The sequence below is a fragment of the Canis lupus genome, chromosome 24 (genome assembly GCF_003254725.2).
Source record: "Canis lupus dingo isolate Sandy chromosome 24, ASM325472v2, whole genome shotgun sequence".
NCBI classification, from domain to species: Eukaryota; Metazoa; Chordata; class Mammalia; order Carnivora; family Canidae; genus Canis; species Canis lupus.
In genome coordinates, this window is record NC_064266.1 from 27,125,683 (window position 1) to 27,139,504 (window position 13,822).

The 13,822-nt window shown below is 52.2% G+C and overlaps 1 long non-coding RNA gene across 2 annotated transcripts; it reads right to left on the reverse strand.

Moving 5' to 3' along the window:
• Window positions 1-7,487: 7,487 nt before the first annotated feature.
• On the reverse strand, window positions 7,488-11,187 carry LOC112673941 (uncharacterized). 2 transcript variants are annotated; one of them, XR_003145140.3, is made up of 3 exons: window positions 10,775-11,187; window positions 10,379-10,457; window positions 7,488-7,971 (listed from the first exon to the last, which is right to left on the reverse strand). It is a non-coding gene; the product is annotated as an uncharacterized LOC112673941 (long non-coding RNA). The 2 variants fall into 2 exon arrangements; XR_003145139.3 differs by having other exon boundaries at window positions 10,379-10,592.
• Between the last annotated feature and the right edge of the window lie 2,635 nt (window positions 11,188-13,822).

Below are 13,822 nucleotides of genomic sequence, written 5' to 3' on the forward strand. Positions count from 1 at the left end.
TGAAAGAGGCCCTAGAATAGATCATGGGACAATACTGGAGACAAAGCCAGAAGAGCTCTGTGGCCTGGGTCAACCCCCTTGCCTTCTCTGAGCTCCCTGGAAAGATGAGGGTTTGGGTCCCAGGGAGGGGGAGCTGGGGCTGTGGCTGTGAACAGCCCAGGGAGAACCGGAAAGACGGAGTCCTCTCTCCGCAGCTCTCACGATTTACATGCTGCTTCGTGCAATCTTGTCATTTTGTAATATCATATTTAAATTCCGCTTGAAGATGAAAGGCACACGTGAAATGTCGCTTATACTTCATTCAAGGTTTTTTCTCTCCAGTCCAGCACTAATGGGCTCTGGCCACACCTCTGCACCTGCAGCTTCCCCGAGGGCCAGGAGGAGATCTCTGGAGAGGGATGGAGTCCTGACCAGCTGCTGAAGGTGGTGGGTGTGCTGCAGGGTTGCCTCTGGGATCCTCCCCTCTCTCATCTTCAAGGGTCCCAGGTCTCTCCCTTCCTCCTTCCCCTTTCCCGGGTCTGTCTCCTCAGAGCAGGGGAAGCCTTATTCATTCATTTGTTCAACAACAATTTTATTAAGTGCTTAACATATGCCCAGGGCTTTATAAGTGTAACCTCCACAATAATCCAGTGCCTCCGTTTGGGTTCATCCAGAGCTGACCCTGAGACAATGATTCAGGTGCAAATAGTGATCCCAAGAAACTCAAGGGGGTGGGGAGGTGAGGGGGAGGCAGCTCATAAGGGATGCATCATGAAGCAGCTTACCATGGTGGGCAACCAGAGCTTGACTCTACTGGAGAATTCTGAGAAGCAATGTTGGAGATATCCTTCTGACTTACCCCCACCTGCTCGCAGTAAAGTAAGAGTGTTTGAGTGGCCTTGGTTCCCCAGCAGCTCCAACCAAAGAGCCCAGACTGGAGGAAGCACGACTTTAGCCCAACACTAGCCCCACAGTCCTGGGAGGTAGGTGTCACTATGGTCCCATGTTACATATGAAGGAACTGAAGTTCAGCAAGGCTAAACCATGGGTTCGAAGTCACACAGAATGAAAAGCTTAAATGCCCGATTCCAAATCCAGGGCTCTTTCAGCCATACCGTGATGGACTGAAGCAGTATCAGGACCTGGTAGGGTCTAGTGAGAGAGGACAGACAAGAATGGAAGTAGGAGGATTGGGTAGATTAACCTAGCAGGGAAATACCATTCCGCCAAAGTTGCTGCTTCTGTTTCCCAATTCCTCCCTACCCCCACAATCCACCTACAAGCCCTATGGAACCTCCCATCAAAATACACCCCAATCTAACCACTGCACCTTTCGCCCCTACCACTGTCCTAGTCCGAGCCACAATCATCTCAATGCCTTTGATTGTGGTGATGATGATAATTATGATAGTGATGGTGGTAGTGGTGATAATGATGGTGACGATGATGGTGATGGTGATGATGGTGGTGATGGTGATGATGGTAATGATGGTGGTGGTGGTGGTAGTGGTGATAATGATGGTGGTGATGATGATGGTGGTGATAATGATGGTGGTGGTGATGGTGGTTGTGATGGTGACGATGGTAATGGTGGTGGTGGTGATAATGGTGATGGTGATGTTAGTGGTGGTGATGTTAGTGGTGATGATGGCCGTAGTGGTAGTGGTGATGATGATGGTGATGGTACAAAGTGTCAATGGCTTCACTGCCTTCAAACTATTCTTTCTTCTCACCCTTCTATCTCTGTACAGCAGGCAGAGTGGTTCTTGTAAAACAAAACCCCAATTCTTCTGAAAGCCCTCCTACTAAAAACCTTCCAGAGAGATCCCATACCACTTAAAATAGTATCCCAAATACTTGCCCTGGCCTCTGAGGCCTAATGTCTCCCATACCATTCACTGACAACCAATCCACACCTCACTTTACAAAGCCAGCCACACAAACCTCCTTTTGATTCCTGAGACATACCAAGCTCATTCCTGCTTTGGAGCTTTTGCCCTTGCTGTTTTCTCTGCCTAGAACACTCATAGTCCAGCCACTCCCATGGCCAGCTCCTTCCACATCCGGGTCTCTGTTCAGATGTCCTTCCTTCAAGAGGACTTCTCTAATCATCCCATATGACATTGCCTCCTCTGACACGCTCTCTCTCATCACCTTAATTTTCTAAGCATTTATCATTACCTGAAGTTATCTTATTTGATTCATTTTTTAAATCATCTGCCCCCCTCAATACAATGTAGTTCCTTGAAGGCGGAGATCACGTGGATTTTTGCTCACCTTTGTGTATATGTGGTACATAGTAGGTGCCTAATAAAAATCTGTTGGATGGATGAATGAATGAATGAATGAATACCTCTTTGCCCCTCTGTTTCCTCCTGAAACTGTCGCCTCACCACCCAACTTAACTCTGACCTCCCTGGTCCAATGAGTGAAATGAGAAAATGCACTTGAAGTACCTAGTGCTCATTCATTGCTCTCACGATTAATATAATAAGAACCAGGCAGCCTGAATGATAACTAATGTTATTCTCTCCCCCATGGTTCCCAGCACCTGCTCTGGTCCCACTGCCTGCCTCATTCTCTCATTAAGAGGGCTGGGATGACAGAGAGCTGTGCAGTCCTTGGGTAGGAGAGGGGCAGGTGCCTCGGTGGGTGCCATGAGCCCAGACCCAGCTGTGCTAACTTTGCACCCAGTGTGGGCCATCAGCCACCAGCAGAGGATCCCAGTTTAATCATATGTCAGCTTCCCCATTCATCTTCAGCTCTATCTGAGGGCTCATCTTTCTCCACCCTCTGGTATCATGGTGATTGATGATCCTGCACCAGCCCTGCTGCTGGCTTAGCACAGCTCACACTGGGTGCCCCGCTTCTCTGAGCTCTTTGCAGTTGGGGCTGACTTGGGTTGGGATCATCTTTCTTTTAAGGAGCCCTGTTATGGACTGAATTATGCCCCTGCCTTTATGTGTTGAAGCTCTCTCAAGTTGACTGTTTTTGGAAATAGGGCTTTTAAGGAGACAAATAGGGTTAAATGAGTTAATATGATGGGGACCCTGATCCCTTTACTTGCATCCTTATATGAAGAAGAGACACCAGAACTGTCTTTGGGCACACAGAGGAAAGGAAAGGCCATGTAAAGACGCAATAATAAGACAAGAAACCAGGAAGACAGTTCTCACCAGAAACCTAATTTTCTGGCACGTTGACCTGGATTTCTAGCCTGCAGAGCTATGAGAAAATACATATCTGTTGTTAAACTCCTTCAGCTTGTGGCGTTTTGTTATGCAGCCTGAGCAGACTGAGACAAACCCTTCCTGCCTCCAGATTCTGGAAGGAAGGAGGATGGGATTTGGAGAGATGTCTTCAAGTGGGAGTGTTTCCCTGGGCAAAGGCAGAAATGCCCCTGAGCAGAGGAGGTGTCTCACCTGGCATTCAAGTGAGTGCTTCTCTGGGACAGGCGGTGTTTAGTGGCCAGATGGAGCTGGATGGCAGACCTGAGCTCCAACCTACTCATGTGGGGCTGCGGGTAACTTGCCCAACCTCTCTGTACTCCTGTAGATTCAATCTTCTGTTCCTATGTCACCACAGGCGGTGGAAGGATGATGCAAGGAAATCTGCAGCCACTCCACAATGACATTCAGTGCCCAGGACTGGGCTAGGCTGGGGCCAGAGTAATAAACAAGACAGGGAAGGTCCCGACTCTCTTGGAACCCATACACTATCCAGAGACACACACTAACATAGAAACAAAATTATTGGGCGCCCAGGCAGCTCAGTTGGTTGAGCACATCCAACTCTTAATTACAGCTCAGGTCATGATCTTAGGGTGGTGGTATAGAGCCCTGCATCTGGCTCCGCCCTCAGCATAGGGTCTGCTTGAGTTTCTTTCCCTCTCCCTCTACCCCTCCCCTTGCTTGTGCATGCACACATGCTCTCTCTCTCTCTCTCTCTAAAATAAATAAATAAATAAATAAATAAATAAATAAAGTCTTAAAAAATATTTAAAAAGAAAAGCAAGCCTCTAGAAAGGAGAGAGAGGAGAAGGGAATGTGGGTAGGTCTGTGTTTTGGATGGCCAGGGAAAGGCCTGAGTTTGGAAGCCCCAAGAAGCAGACCCTGAGCCAAAAATTGGAGGGTAAGCAGTTTATTTGGGAGGTGGTCCCAGGAAGACCCTGTTGAAAGGAGAGATGTGAGATAGGAAGGCTGGAGCCAGAGCAGGTTTTGATGGTGGGCAGCTGGGGCTGGATGCTGCAGGGATTTCTGGGAAACGATATAGATATACTTGAGGCATGCATCAATGAAGGAGTAAAGAAGACACAGTGTTATCCACTGACCACCTCTGTTGGTTGAGTGCTGCTTCCAGGGGTGTTAACTCTCTGGTACATCTGGTCCATTTCACAGATTCAAGGCTGACCAGCTTCTGTGTCATAGAATGACCCTGGGCCAGGGTTCCTTATGATAGGAAGCCATCAGTGAGGACAGGATCGGTGGGCGCCAAGGGGATGTGGGTGGGGCAGATGTGGGTGTAGCACCTGCTACAGAAGGCCTCTCTGAGGAGGTGACCCTTGAACTGGCACCTAAATGAACAGGGGCCAGCCATTGGAAGAGTCTGGAGAAGGGGTCTGAGGACGGAGGGAACAGAAAGAGGTCAGCCAAGGCCATCGTTGCTGGAGCAGCACATGCCTGGGAGGAGAGGGTGTCTGGGGCAGCCGGGCTAATGGATATTAGCTGCCTCCCAGGGCTTTCCCATCCTGCCCTCTTCATCTCCGTCCTCAGGACACCTCCCACCCTTGTACCCACCTACAGCAGAGTCAGTGATTGGCTGACCAGGGGTGGGCGGGGCCTTGGTGGCCCCAATCCCAGGAGGCCCTATCCTTTCATTGGCCCCCCGAGGGAGGTGGGAGGGCTGCAGAGATGCTGCTCACCTAAGGGAGGTGACAGGCAAGAGAAGTTGGACTTCTATGGCCACTACTGCCCTCACTTCCCCCAGTGCTAGAGGAGACACTGATGCGCCTCCCTGGCCACTCAGTGATGCTCTGATGTCACACGGGCATGCGCCCTTCTGACTCTAAGCAGTCCCCACACCCAGTGACCTCGGTAGCCCAATCTAGTCCAGTGGCCAGATCAGGTGGGCAAAATGGCAGTGAGGTGACCCAGTGAGGCCCCTTCCTGGGAGGGGGGATCATTCCACATTCATCAATGCCCCTCCTCTCTGGTGGGCCCAACCAGTGCCCAGCTCTGACGCCCAAGCAGCAGAGCGAACCCTCCCCACTCCCTCCATACCTATCTCCTTGCTCCTCCCCTTCCCCTCAGGGGTCCCAGCATTTTCTGAGCTTAGCCGTCCTCCCTGGCCTCAGAGCCTTGCTTGTGCTGTTCTCTCTTCCGGGAATGCACCCCCGTCAACTTCAGGCCGCTAACAATTTCAACATGCAATCAACCAAAACTTCTGTCCAAGCCAGGCTCTGGGGATGGACCACTGGATCAATGCAGACCTTCCTTTCAGAGTGTGTGGTCTAGGGGAGGAAGAAAGACATTAAAATAACTCGGCACACAAAATATGGTATGATCACAAGGTGCGGTGAGTAAGATGAAGGAGAAGGAGCCACGGGGACACAGGGCAGGGACGGGCACACAGGGCAGGGACATGACCCGGGCTGCTGTTCCCCAGGGGTTTCAGGAGTGATTTTTAAGCTGAGCTTGAAAGATGTCGGAAGAAGACAAGTGGGCAGTGGGCCGATGGGGTGGGGACTAGAAATGGACCCTAAGAGGTTTGGGAAGACTAGAAGGTTTATATCTATGGAACCACACGGCCTAGGAAGTCTGAGACCACTCCCAGCCTTGCCCTCAGCAACCCCGAGTATGGCCCCCCAATGCTCTGGTGTGCGACTGCCCTGCTGGTCTACTCGGGGGTCTGTCTGGGGTCCCCCAGGGCTCTAGCCGCTGACAGGGTCTCGTACATTCTTGGAGGCCTTCCTTAAAGTTCCTCTGCTGGGAAGCCTAATCCTGAAACCAGAAGAGCTCCGACGGCCCACACGTTGGTCTCTGCAGTGGAAATTCCTCAGGCTGCCACTGGGGGGGCAGGGAGCCCAGGCTTGGGCGGGGAGGGGCTAAGGGTGCGAGGGTGCTGCTGGGACCGGCTGTGGGCAGATGACTCCTCACCTTGTCCAAAGGTCTAGTACCCCTCCCTGCCTCTCACATATGGAGAGCACAGGATACGTGCAGTTGGGGCTTTAAGGGATCCGTAAGAGACTTCATCCTCCGACGGGTTGAGGAGAGGTCCCCTGTCTTGGTTTTCAGGCCTGGATGGGGAATGAGTGAATGTCACTGCTGTGCTTTGTAAGTCCTGGCATCAGTGTTGGGGTGGTGGAAAGAAATGATTCCTGGCAAACCCATCCCACTGTCTTCTACCCCCCTGGGGGGCTGGGGAGGCACTGATGAGAGGGTGGGACATGCGTTCTATTGAAAGCCCTCATCCCACCCCAGACACTTTGCATTCTGGGGGAAGGGAAATGGGAGCCACTTGTCCTCCTCCCTGAATACTGGCTGGCAGGAGGCCCAGGGAGGGGGCTCCCAATAGGGAATCTGCAGCTGCCTGTCTTTAAGGTAAAATTACCGTAATTACTCCAATTACCAAATCCATCAAGAGCTCCGGACTGAGGAGGCCCAGAGAACAATTGGATCTAAAGCAAGTGAGTCATGGGGAGGGGGCACTAAGTGTAGAGGGGGGCAGTGATTGATGTGAGACTAGGCTCTTGATTGGGATGGGGGTGGGAGACAGCAGAGAAATCATGATTAGCAAGACGCCACTTTGCCCCCTCAGTAAGATTTTCCTCCTTATATTGGGTGGATATTCTCCTATATTTTCGCCAGCATATTTTGCCTCTATTTCAAATAAGAAAATAACCCTCTCGGCTTGTCCTTTCACAGAACCCTGCACCCCGTAGCCAACTGACTTGGGCCTTCTTTATCTCCCGTCAGAGTGTAAAGTAGAAAAAAACCCGAAGAACCATGACTGGCTCCTGCTCTGGGCCAGGCCCTGGGCACAGAGCTGTTCAAGCTTCCTCCCTTAAAACCCCAAGGAGCAGGTGGCGGCCCCTCTTACAGCCCGGGCTGTCGTGCCTTTCCTCTTGACCTGCATGCTCCGGAGATCAGACACAGGCTTGGCTTCCTCAGCACCCCTCCCCGCAGCCCGCCTGGTAACCTGCACTTGGCACACACAGGAGGAATGTGGTGAGGGAAATAAATACAAGACGGGCAGATGTGGGTTACTGAAAAAATCACCTAACCGGACATGTCCCCTTAAACCACCCCGTCTCTTCCTGTGCCTTCTCCATCCAACTGGCATCCCGGTTGGACCCTGGTGCCTGCAGCTCCTGATGGGACTGGACACGCCTGGAAGACGGCCGTGACCATGCCCCTGAGATGGAAGGGTGGCCTCGACCCCCTGCGAGAGTGATTGTAGCATTGTGGTGGTGTGCACGCGTTACTATTATTAAAAATGTGTGCGTAACATAAAGTTTGTCATTTTTAAAAACTATTTATTTATTCATGATAGAGAGACAGAGAGGGGCAGAGACACAGGCAGAGGGAGAAGCAGCCTCCATGCAGGGAGCCCGATGCAGGACTCGATCCTGAGTCTCCAGGATCACGCCCTGGGCCAAAGGCAGGCGCCAAACCGCTGAGCCACCCAGAGATCCCCCAGAAACAGCCACAATTTTAAAAAAAAGTGTTAACCTGTCACCTGGTTACTTCCCCCATATGCTGGATTTAACGGATGTTCCAAGAAGGGGCACCCATGACTTCTGGCACCCTGCTCCCCTGCCAGCCTACTTCTGAAAACCATGGCTCTCTTCAGTCACTTATTCATTCATTCCTCAGTGTGTCAAGAGCTCTGCTGGATGCTGAGGATTGAGGATGAGCAACACTGGATACGGTCCTGGCCTCCAGAAGCTCTCAGACTGCAGGAAAAGCAGGCCTTGATCGTGGCATCTCTGTCCTGTGGCATTAAAGACCCAGAAGCTGTTTCCAGAGCCTAGACCTGGAGGCATTGTCTCAGCCCCCCAGCAAGGATGCTTCTTGGTGGCCTGGCCAGATGTCCCTTCTCTTCCCTCGGCCTCTGGTTTCTCATCTGGGAGAAGAGGTGATCACTCCCCTCCCCGCCTCATTCATTGTCTCTTCCTCCTCAGAGAGGTCAGCTAAGGAGAATTATCACACCCATTTTGCTGAGGAGCAGACTGAGGCACAGCAGGGGAGCGCCAGTGTCATGTTTGCTCTGCTGAGTCCTCCCCAGGGCCTTTCCCTGGAGAGCCCCCATCCTCGGATCTCCTCTCCTGTCCCCAGGCCCCCTCAGCCTGCCAGGCACTGACCGCTCCTCCACGTGGGCTCCTGGAAGGTCGGTGCCCCCCAGTGTCTGAGGGCAGAGGCAAGGGGCTTGCGGGACCCTCTCAGGGCACCTCCCCTCCACTCCCCAAGAGCCTCTGGCCTCCAGCTGGAGCAGCCTTGCCCCAGGGCACCAGTGGCCCAGGACACCAGGTGGCTTGCCTGCAAGCACCTGTTCTGTGCCACGTTCTGCCCCACCCCTGTGAGCACAGACTCCACAGTCCCCCAGAGGTGGCTTTGCTTCTTGGCTGATGGGTGGGGCCTCAGGTGAGGTGCTGGGTGCCTCCAGGTCTGCTTCCTGGTCCATGAGACCACCACCACCGCTGGGGGGGATGCGCTGTGCCCGCTTGATGGGATGCCACTGTATTGTCAGCTCGGCGGCTGCAACCACACCGCAGATGGGGTTTGAACAACAGAGACACATTTCTCACGGCCCCGGAGGCTGCAAGTGCCAGATCAAGATGTCATCGGGCTCACTTTCCCCGAAGGCCTCTCTCCTTTCCCCGAAGGCCTCTCTCCTTGCCCCAGAGTGGGGACAGCCACTCCCCACTCTGTCCTCACAGGAACTTTCCTCTGTGCGTGCAATGTCTCCGGGGGGCTCCTCCTCTTCTCCTGAGGACTGAAGACCTTAGGACCTCATGTAACCTTAATTACCTCCTTAAAGGTCCTCTCCCCAAATACAGTCACACTGGGGGATGAGGGCTTCAAACTGTGACTTTTTTTTTTTTTTGGTGGGGGGATATTCACAATTCAGTCATAACAACTACTCAGCAATTAAAAGGGAGAAAAATGAATGATAGACAAGAGAAGCCGGATGTAAGATGTTCACTCTATGATTCCAATGATTCGCATAAATGCTGGAAAAGTCAGAATGAATCTATAGTGATAGAAAGCCGGTCTGTGGTACCCGGACTGCGGGAGGCCAGTGGGGGGACTGGCTGCAAAGGGGCGTGAGGGGACTTTCAGGGTGATGAAAATGCTGCATCATGATGGTGGCAGTGGTTGCACAGGTGTATACATTTAACAAAACTTGTTCAACTGTGAAAACAGGCGCATTTTATTGTGTTTAAATTATACCTCCATAAACCCTAACTCGAAGGGTTAAAAATAAAGTTCTAGTGAGGTTGCTGTTAGGAGGAAATGAGTTAGTGCCTGCAAAGTGCATAGAGTGGAGCCCGGCACAGAATAAGTGCGCAAGTAAATGGTAACCATGGTAACCTGAAAACAAGACATCGGCTCCAGCTCTGTAAATGGGGCAAGAGAGAGAAATAAACCACAGGGGGGCCCTGGGTGGCTCAGACAGATAAGCATCTGCCTTTGGTTCAGGTCATGATCATGGAGTCTTGGGATCGAGCCCCACTTGGGGCTCCCAGCTCAGTGAGGGAGCCTGCCTCTTCTCCCTCAGCTCCTCACCCCGCTCAGTGCCCTCTCTCTCTCTCTCTCTCAAATAAATACATACAATCTTAAAAAAAAAAAAAAGAAAGAAAGAAAGAAGAAAGAAAGAAAGAAAGAAAGAAAAAAAGAAAGAAAGAAAGAAAGAAAGAAAGAAAGAAAGAAAGAAAGAAAGAAGAAAGGAACACAGGGAGTACACCCGGAGAAGGGGAATGAGGAGAGGAAGAGCAGACAAGCTGAGCCAGTGAACTTGGCTCCTAGGCTCAAGGAGGGAGTCCCCATCGTGTCAGTGGTTTCCAGGGACCAGCCACCAGTGCTCTGCTAATTCTGATGCTGGTTCTCTTCATTCACTCATTCATTCGTTCCCTGAACAGCACCCTGGATGACCACCCAGGACAACAAAGACATCAGTAGCTGCTTCTCAGGCGTTTGCCTGGCTCAGTCAGTAGAGCCAGCAACTCTTGATCTCGGGGTGGTGAGTTCGAGCCCCACATTGGGTGGAGAAATCACTTAAAAAAAAATAAAGCTGCCTCTATTTACTGAGTGCTTCTTGTGTGCAGGACGCTGCTCGGTGCCTGACAGGTAAGGTTGAACCAAATGGGAGAGTTGATACTCAACCAGTTTTCACTCACCGACACAGTAGTTTCCCATGGTTCAGCCAAATATGTGATCGCTCTCATGCTGATGACAAGGCCGTAGATATTCTTCTTTCTGTGGTGGGGAAGAGTGGTGTTCGGGAAGGTGAAGTGACAAGCCCAAGGTCACACAGCTGCAAGTGGCTGGCCTGGAACGCAGGCCCGACTCAGAAACGCATAGGGTACGCATTCCTTGCCTTAAAGAGACCAACTAGGAGGGAACAAGCACGTTAAATAGTCTCCCTGGATTTCCTTCATGCATCCCCTTAGGCCCCAGACAGGCTGCCTTAGGTCTTCAGACTCTGGATAAATGAGCCCTGGCGTTTCCAGGGTGCCAAGGTCCCCCCACCTCTGCACACAGCTCCCCTGCCCACCAGGACTTCCCACCCCTACCTGGCTTGCTTCTCCCCAGGGCCTTGGGGGGGCTTGTGGCTGGGGGCACTGGCCCCGCTCCGGTCAGTGTTGTATTTGCGTTGTCCTCATTCTGCCCATCTTATCCTCACTCTGTACCAGCCTCCTGAAAGCCTCCCACCATTTCAGATTTGTCTTTAATTCACAGCTCATTAGCAGATCAAAGAAGACAGAACTGCCCTGCATCCAAGATACCCCAGGCAGCCCCCTCCTCACACTCCACAAGCACCCCTGTTGGCTCCAGGCAAGGGACATCCCTTGGTTGTTCTGTGAAGCTGGAGTGGGGCTGGGACCTGGCTCTGGACTCCTCCATCTGTAATTGGGCCAGAGATTCAGCTGGTGGGGCTGAGGCTCAGGCACTGGGAAGCAGCCTCAGCCCCCTCCTCCGGAGCCTGACTGAGTAGGACAAGGACAGTTAATTCCTCTGGTGTTATCAGCTGGGCACAGGCGCTGGTTGCATAGCAACCCAGATTGCTCTCTGTCTCCAGTGCTCAAAAAAAAAAAAAAAAAAATCAGCATTTTTCTCCAACCCCACATCAGTGAGATGGAAATGGGCCCTGGGGCAGCCCAGACTGGCTGCCCTCTTTGCAGGAAGGCTCCACCTATCCCCACGCAGACTTCTCGCCTCCTGGATGCCAGATAGGGGTAGGAATTCACCAATCATCTACCCCTGCCATGAAGGGCTGGGTCAGGGCTTGTAGGAGGGAATGCTGGGTGGGCCTGGGGGCTGAGTGACAGGACGGGAACTGGAGGAGCCCCAGCCAGTCCTGACAATGGAATTGATGGAGTCATTCATTAAGAAATACTTACTAAGCACCGACTGGGTGCCATGACCCTAAACTGCCAGATTTGGTGAGCCAAAGATGGCTGCAAGTTCTTCCCTGCTCCCCCCATGGAGATGGGCAGCCTGGTTCCCTCTTCCTAAATCAGGGCTGGCTCAGTGGCTTTGTGGGACCAGTGAAAAGTGACAGTAGTGACACTGTGGCTCTGTGACGGGGTCCTAATAGATCAGTAGCTTCTGCCTTTGCCACTTGGAATGCTCCTTCCTGGAACCCAACCAACGCAGCACAAGGAAGCCCGAGCAGCCACATGGAAAGCCCCCCGCCCCCCGAAGTCTGTATCATTTGCCAGCCACATGAGAATGTTACGTGATGCCACGTATGCAGAAGAATCATTCAGCTGAACCCCGAGCAAATCCTGGACCCACAGGATCAGGAGTGAATTAAACTCCTCTTGCTTTAAGCTAGTAAATTTTGGAGTAGGGTGTTAACAGAATATTGCCTGAGACCCCGGGAGAACTTGCTTTTTCATGCATAGACTGTCAGATACCCACCGACACGGCTTAAGTACCAGCTGTCGCCAGGTCCTATGCTAAGCATCCCAGCAAAATGCCGCTCCAGAGAGCTGAAGTCTAAAATGCTGGGAGGCTGGGGGTACCAGGAGATGGCTCAGAGGCAGGAGAGAATAGAACCAAGAGCTCAGAGACAGAAGCAGACAAGGAAACATAAGCCACCTGCAACTGGGTCAAGAGAGCAGGTGGGGAAGGCAGCCTCAGGTCCTGAGCAGACCACATAGTTGTGAATTTGGGCACCAGCTCTGCTTATTTGGAAATGGGTGCCTGGACCAAACTGGAAAATATTCTGAGGCTAAGTCAGCCCCCGGGGTAGAGAGAACTGGGATTGATTGGTGATGTCTGCAGTGGGTGAGGTGAGGAGCCTAGAGGTTCCTGCGCCAGACATGCACCCACGGGGCTCCTGGCCTCTGTGACTAACTCTTCTGGGCCACCTTGGATGTGGGAGAAGCTGCAAAACAGGTTGTCCAGGCAGGTTTCTCAGGGGCTGGAGCAGAGAGGCCCCTGGGCATGCATTCAGTACGTTGACATTTGGAGTTACAGACCTCTGTATAAACCAGCAGGGCAGCTTCAGAGGGTTTGCTGTTTTTTTAGTTTTTGTTTTGTTCATGGCTCCTAGTCCTTTCAGTTCCAAATCCCATTGTCCCATCTTGTGTGCTTGGGTCAGATTTTCTTGACCCTTACCACACATCATAACCACCTGGCTTAAAAAAAAAATAACCACCTGGCTTTTTAAAATACTGGTCATGGACAATAGGCATGGAGTGGGGGAAGAAGTACTACGTAGAGGACATGGGGCGGGATGGGATGAGATGGGAAGAGATGAGGCTGGAGAACTAGGTTCTCAGAGTGTGGTCCGCAGTCCAACAGCATGGGCAACCCGGAAACTTGTTAGAAAGGCAAATTCTCGGGCCCCACTCCAAATCTACTGACTCAGGAACTCTGGGGGTGCAGAACTTGTGTTAACAAGTCCTCAGGTGGCTTATGCTCAAGTTTGAGAAGCACTGGGCTAGCAGGAGCAGAGGGAGCCACGGAAGGTCTGATGTGGGACAAGGAGGCATTCTGGGCAGCCTGCAGGTCCACAACTCCCCCTTGCTGCCTCCAAAGACTCCCTCCCTCATGGAGCCGCCTTGACAAGCTATGGGAGGAGGCAGGGCTGCCCTCTTCCCCTCTTCTGGCAGCACCTGACTGTAATGTCTGTCCTTACCTCTCTCTCAAGATTAAGGACACTTTTGCCCTGAATCACAGCATCAGTCACAATGGCATAATCGAGGCTAGTCATGGGCAATTCCCTTATTCATGTGCCTGTGTTGTGTACAAGTGTCACATCAACCACTCCCATGGTTCACTCCCCATGTTCTGATTTCTGCAGTAGACAGATAGACAGTCAACTTCCCTCATGTGACGACTGGAGAGGGTTCTGTTGAGCACCAGTGGATTCGCTGAAGGGGCAGTTAGGGAGAAGGAATCCCGTGGAAGCATCCTCCGTCCCTTCACCTTACTCTTTGTCTGAATGACTCACACAAGCTCTGGGCCTTGCTGGCATGCGTCTTCTTCCATGAAGCCCTCCCAGACTGTCACTTCCCTCCCCCCAAGCCCCAGGTGGATGTTGCTCCCTTCCCCATCACTGTGAACCCCCAACCCCCTAAAACTTCCCCACCGCAGCACCTCTGTTCTGT